The sequence below is a fragment of the Triticum urartu genome, chromosome 2, assembly GCF_003073215.2.
Source record: "Triticum urartu cultivar G1812 chromosome 2, Tu2.1, whole genome shotgun sequence".
NCBI lineage: Eukaryota > Viridiplantae > Streptophyta > Magnoliopsida > Poales > Poaceae > Triticum > Triticum urartu.
In genome coordinates, this window is record NC_053023.1 from 120,437,288 (window position 1) to 120,444,498 (window position 7,211).

The window sequence follows — 7,211 nt, forward strand, 5'->3', positions numbered from 1 at the left end:
AAGGTAGGAGAGACTTGAAGGTTGGCGAGGAAACCTTGAGGAACAACTTGCAGATTAAGTTTGCGGAAAGCTTCATAAAGCTCGGGTTGATAAGTCTTGAGAATCAGACTGTTGCAATAAGCCTTTCTGCTCAATGCGTCAACAATCACATTGGCCTTGCCTGGAGTATACTCGATACTCGGATTATACTCTTGAATCATTTCAACCCATCGAGTTTTCCTGAGGTTGAGATTAGGCTGAGTGAAGATGTACTTGAGACTCTTGTGATCAGTGAAAATGTCCACTTTTCTTCCCAGTAAGAGATGTCTCCAAGTCAAAAGAGCATGCACAACTGCCGCCAACTCGAGATCATGAGTGGGATAGTTCTTCTCATTAGGCTTCAACTGGCGAGAGGTATAAGCAACAACTTTCTTCTCTTGCATCAAAACTGCGCCAAGACCTTGGAGAGAGGCATCACAAAAGACCTCGTACGGCTTGGATTCATCAGGCGGAGCCAGAACTGGAGCAGTGATCAATTTCTCTTTCAAAGTGTTGAAAGAAATGTCACACTCCGGAGACCAAACGTACTTGACGTGCTTCTGGAGGAGATTAGAGAGAGGCTTCGCGATCTTAGAAAAGTTTTCAACGAATCTTCGGCAATAGCTTGCGAGACCGAGGAAGCTACGGAGTTGCTTCACGTTCTGAGGAGGTTCCCAATTCACAATTGTAGACACCTTCTCAGGATTCACGGCAATGCCCTTGGAAGAGATGATATGACCAAGATAAAGAACCTCATCGAGCCAAAATTCACACTTGGAGAACTTGGCATAGAACTAATGTTCCCTGAGCTTATCGAGTACCAAACGCAAGTGCTTGGCATGATCTTCCTTGTTCTTCGAGAAAACTAGAATGTCGTCGAGATAGACCAAAACGAAGTCATTGGTGTAGGCGTTGAAGATGAAATTCATCATGCGAGAGAAAGTCGGAGGAGCGTTGACGAGGCCAAAAGACATGACAGTGTATGCATATGAACCATAGCTTGTCCTGAAAGATGTCTTGGGAATATCTTGCTCACGGATTCGAATCTGATGATAACCCATATGGAGATCAAGCTTGGAGAATACTTGAGCACCTTTGAGTTGTTCGAACAGCTCATTGATGTTGGGAAGTGGGTATTTGTTCCTGATGGTCTTCTTGTTCAATGGACGGTAATCAACACAAAGTTGGTCCGTTCCATCCTTCTTCTTCTTCACAAAAAGAACACCACAACCCCACGGAGAAGAACTAGGCCGGATGAGACCCATTTTCTCTTGAATATCGAGTTGCTTCTTTAGCTCCTTCAACTCTTCAGGTTCGAGCTTGTAAGGACGTTTGCACACAGGTACCGTGCCAGGCTCAAGATCAATAACGAATTCAACTGGCCGGTGCGGAGGCATTCCTGGAAGCTCTTCTGGAAAGACGTCTTGATATTCGCAAACGACTGGAATTTGCAAGATGGCATCGAGTTCACCCTTTTCATTGAGAGAAAACAGACGGATGGTATCATCACGAGCGGCAAAGACAATAACATCCTCAGACGAATGAGTCAATTGAATCTGCCTGGCTGCACAATCAAGCTGAGCCTTGTGCTTAGAAAGCCAATCCATTCCGAGAATAAGATCAATATCCGAGTCACCAAGAACATTTGGAGAGGACAAGAACTTATAGTCACCCAAAGTGATTGTAACATCCAGAACGCATACTCAAGATGTCATTTGACGGGCCGGAGAGACAATAGCCAACGGTTTTGACAACACTTGAGTAACAAAATCATGCTTAGATGCAAAAGGTCTCGAGATGAAACAATGCGATGCACCAGTGTCAAAAAGAACTCTTGCGGGAATATCATTAATAGGAAGGTTACCCATGATGACATCTGAAGAATCCTCTGCCTGAGCTGCATTCACCATATTGACCTTGGCGTACTTGGGGCTATGCTTGACCACAGCTGTACTTGCCGATCTGACAGGAGGAGGAGGAGGAAGACGCCTCTGGTTGAAACACTTGTTGGCATAGTGACCCTTCTGTTGGCACTTGTTGCACGTGACCTCTGAAAGCGGACGGTGATACGGAGCACTCGATCTTGGAGCTTGAGACGAAGTCTTGTTCTGAAAGCCAGGGTCGGGTGGGTGGGAAGAACCACTGCCACCTTTGCTCTTCTGCTGATACGGCTGACGGAACGGGGGAGGAGGAAGCCAATACTTCTGCTGCTTGGCCACTTGAGTAGAGGAAGAAGGAGTAACATCTCTGACTCGCTTCTTGGAAGCATCACACCTCAACTGAGCAGCCTCTTGCTTCAGTGCCATGTTGTAGAACTCATCGTACCTCAAGGGCTCAAAGAGAACAAGAGCGAGCTGAATTTCTTCTTTGAGACCACCCCTGAACTGGTATATCATGCTCTTCTCATCAGGTACGTCCTGCTTGGCAAAGCGGGCGAGCTTCTGGAACAACTTGTTGTAGTCATAGACAGACAAAGAGCCTTGCTTCAGGTTGCGGAATTCCTCACGCTTGCTTTCAACCACGCTCTGGGGAATATGATGAGCTCGGAAATCTTGACGGAATTCATCCCAGGTGATAACACGTCCACCTCTGGAGTCCTTGTATTGCTGGAACCATTCTGCAGCTTGATCTTTGAGTTGGAAGGAAGCGAACTTGACAAAGTCCTCAGGCCTGACGTTACTGCACTCGAAATGCTTGCACAGATCCACTAGCCAATCGTCAGCACCGGTTGCCTCAACACAATTGCTGAAAGTCTTTGGCCCGTTAGCAAGGAACTGGTTGAGTGTAGCAAAGTGATTCTGGTTGTTGCCTTGATTCCCTTGGTTGCCTTGATTGCGCTCTTGGAGAATTTGCATGATCAACTGTGTGTTTGCATTGGTTGCGGCCATCACAGCTTGCCATGCCTCCGGAGGAGGTGGAGGTGGTGGCGGATCAGGATTTGGAGTCGTGCGCGTTGGAGGAGCCATCCTGAAGAGGTTGATATCCATTAGCACATTGATAGACAAATATTGAAGCTGAATCCAACGGAATGAAAATTGCAACGTATAGTCTTCACATCCGAACAAAATGAACGAATGCATTCCTCTTGAAATGGTCACATATCCATAAATTGAGAAGCCACTTAGAATTTAGGTAGAGAAATAAATCAACAAGGTACGGCTCAAGAACGAATAATCGGTAAGAAATCCCAATCTCAAACCAATATCCATGGAAGAAGAACTAGAGCTACTAGAATTCCCACCTATGAAACTCCCGAACCTTTCCGGTTATGCAATCAGGTGTTGGGGATACAGGGGAAGCATAATATCTCACCCAAATCTAGCAAATCCTATATCCGGCTGTATCCATCCTTCAACACATAACCAAGAAACCTTCGGAAACCATCTACCTCAACCTTCGAAAAGCATCCGTTATACAAGTTATGGCAATACTCCCGAACTCCCGCCCGTACTGGGTGGCGTCGAGGTTATCTCACCAACAATGCATAAAAGATTTTCGATGTCGGCGTACTAAACTCAGGTATTCCAGAACTGCAACGATAAAATTGTGACGACAACACCTCGGAGCTCAACTCCCCGGGACACTGCCACAACCCCTAAATGACAGGAGGCACCAAGAACAATGTTCTCGTCACAAATCATCGGACGATTCCAAGATACCCGCGTGATCCTAAAATTTTTTAGTGAAATATGAGAAGAGAGTTCAAAACTCTACGTCAGGATGCCTTACCAGAGCGATGGAGACTGGGGAGTAAAAAGAATTCCTAAACTCTCCGATATATAATTCCTAAATGACTCAAAACATTTTTCTAGACTCAACAACGGCTGCTAAAAACGATCAATCCAGTGGGGGCTCCTAAGGTCCGGGAAGGCTTTGATTACCAACTTGTAACGCCCTCGATGCGGCTATATCTCCTACAGTGTCGAAGCACGACTTAGAGGCATAACCGCATTGAAAGCAATGTCGCAAGTAAGCCAATCCTCACAACATCCCATGTAAATAGATAATAAAAGGGAAGGTACATATTTGGCTTACACTCGCCACGTCAAACAAAGTACATAAATAGCATTACATCATCCAATCACTCATGGCCCGACTATGGTGCCAAAATAAAAGATCAACCCAACATGCGACACGGTCCCGATCGCCCCAACTGGGCACCACTACTGATCATCAGGGAAAGACACATAGTAACGGCGTGAGTCCTCGTCGAACTCCCACTTGAGCTCAAGCGCGTCATCTGGAACGGAGTCATCAGGCCCTGCATCTGGTTTGGAAGTAAACTGTGAGCCACAGGGACTCAGCAATCTCGCACCCTCGCGATCAAGACTATTTAAGCTTATAGGTAAGGCAAGGTAATATGTGGAGCTGCAGCAAGCGACTAGCATATATGGTGGCTAACCTGTTCGCAAAAGAGAGCGAGAAGAGAAGGCAAAGCGACACGAATAACTAGAGAACAACCTGCGGCAAGCATTACTCCAACACCGTGTTCACTTCCCGGACTCCGCCGAGAAGAGACCATCACGGTAACTCACACAGTTGATTCATTTTAATTAAGTTAAGGTTCAAGTTATCTACAACCAGACATTAACAAATTGCCATCTGCCCATAACCGCGGGCATGGCTTTCGAAAGTTCAAATCCCAACAGGGGGGTCCCAACTTAGCCCATGACAAGCTCTCATGGTCAACAAAGGATATACCTTCTCCCGAGACATTCCGATCAGACTCGGTATCCCGGTTATACAAGACACTTCGAGAAGTTAAAACAAATCCAGCAACACCGCCCGAATGCGCCGACAAATCCCGATAGGAGCTGCACATATCTCGTTCTCAGGGCACACTCAGATTGTCTTAGGTACGGGTAGGCCAGCCCAGAGTTGCCCCTGGTGGCCACCAGCAGCTGACAGGTTGGACCAACACTCAGAGGAGCACTGGCCCGGGGGGGTTTAAATAAAGATGACCCTCGGGCTCCGGAAACCCAAGGGAAAAAGAGGCTAGGTGGCAAAATGGTAAAACCAAGGTTGGGCATTGCTGGAAGAGTTTTATTCAAGGTGAACTATCAAGGGGTTCCCATTATCACCAACCGTGTAAGGAACGCAAAATCCGGGAACATAACACCGATATGACGGAAACTAGGGCGGCAAGAGTGGAACAAAACACTAGGCAAAGGCCGAGCCTTCCACCCTTTACCAAGTATATAGATGCATTAAGATAACAAGAATAGAATGATATCCCAACAAGTAAATAATGTTCCAACAAGGAACGGTCCCAATCTTCACCTGCAACTAGCAACTCTATAAGAGGGGCTGAGCAAAGCGGTAACATAGCCAATCAACGGTTTGCTAGGACATGGTGGGTTAGAGGTTTGACATGGCAATTTGGGAGGCATGATAAGCAAGTGGTAGGCATCGTAGCATAGGCATAGCAAAAGAGCGAGCATCTAGCAAAGCAAAGATAGAAGTGATTTCGAGGGTATGATCATCTTGCCTGCAAAGTTGTCAGAGTTGACTGGATCCTCGAAAGCAAACTCAACGGGCTCCTCGTTAGCGAACTCGTCTCCCGGCTCTACCCAAACAAGATAAACAAGCAACAAGAACACAATCAACCACGTGCAAAGCTCAAACAACATGATGCAAACATGGGTATGCTATGCGGGATGCGAGATGTGATGCATATGCAAGATTTGACAAAGAATGATTGACCCTGGCCTCAACTTGGAAATCCAAGTGTTCCACTGGAAAGGTGACGTGATTTCTCTTGAAAACGATATAAAGAACGCCGGAATCGGAGACACGGTTTGGAAATGGCAAGCAAAACAAATATGGCACCGGTCTACAATATACAGCAAGTAGCCATCTAAATGCAACAAGACAAACATGCTACAGAACTCAAACATGGCAAAAAAATACATGGCAGGGATCCATTCATAATGCTTAACAAAAGATGAACACTGAGCTATGGCCAATTCATCCATTAACAAGTTCAAACAAGCATGGCAAAAGTGCAATTGGTAAACAAGTTTCAGACTTAGTGAAATTAACACTTGTCTGGAATTTCAGATCAGGTAGCACACTTTGGAGCAAGAAAACTATATGCTACAGGAACTTAACATGGCAAAGTAAAGCATGGCATGGAGCTACTCAAAGAGCTTAACAAAAGTCCCTTGGTGACCTTGAGCCAAAAGGGATCAGAAAATACAATTGCAAGCATGTGAACATGGCAAAAACATAATAAGATCACAGACTTAGTGAAAAACTAGAGCATGCAAATCAGATATCAAGTAGGCATGTTTACGAGCTTGATGCACTCACTACAGAGCAAGGCATGACAATCTAAGCATACACCCATCAAAAATACACATTTTACAAACTAGACATGGCAAGAACAATAACATAGCATGCACGGATCAACTACAACATCCTTGGCAAAATCGCTAACAAATAGACAATCTGCCCAGATTCACTAAATAGCAAAAGTAGAGCTCGATTGACTCAAGCTAGGGTGCTCCATAATTGCAAACAAAGACATGGATGGATAGAGCACTACAATATTAACAAAACATCCTTACTGATCATCCTCAAAAGAAGCACAGATCACTAGGAAACAACATGAACATATGGCATATTGATAAGAACGGATCAAGGACTTAGTGGAATTGCTAAGTCCCTGAAATCAGCGTTAACGAGAGCACCACTTTGCAAGCCTGTGCTAGTCACCACACAAATCGCAAAAATACATGGATGGCATCTCTGGAAAGATGGCAAAGCATATACCAAAACACATGTAGAGCTCAGGGGCATATCATGCACACAATAATCATGGCAAAAATAACAAATAGCTATTTGGAGCAGCAGATCTCACAATTATCTCAAATAGCACTCTTCCAACAGCATTTCAGGCATCAAGATGAACTCAAATGAAAATGATGCAATGAGATGAAATGATGTGCTCTCTGAGACGCCCAAAACGGATCTACAGATGCAAAGTTACGGCACGATGAACATGGCAATAAAATTAGGGTTTTCTGAGAAAAGTCAACCGAGGGGTAACTCAGATCTGGATCTGGCACGGATTCCGAAGCACCTTGCCGGAGTTCATGTAGCAAGAGTTCGTCGGAATTGGAAGGAGCCGGCCGGAGGAGGAGGGGAACGAGGCGCCTTGGACGGGGTCGGTGCGGAGGCGCTCGCCGACG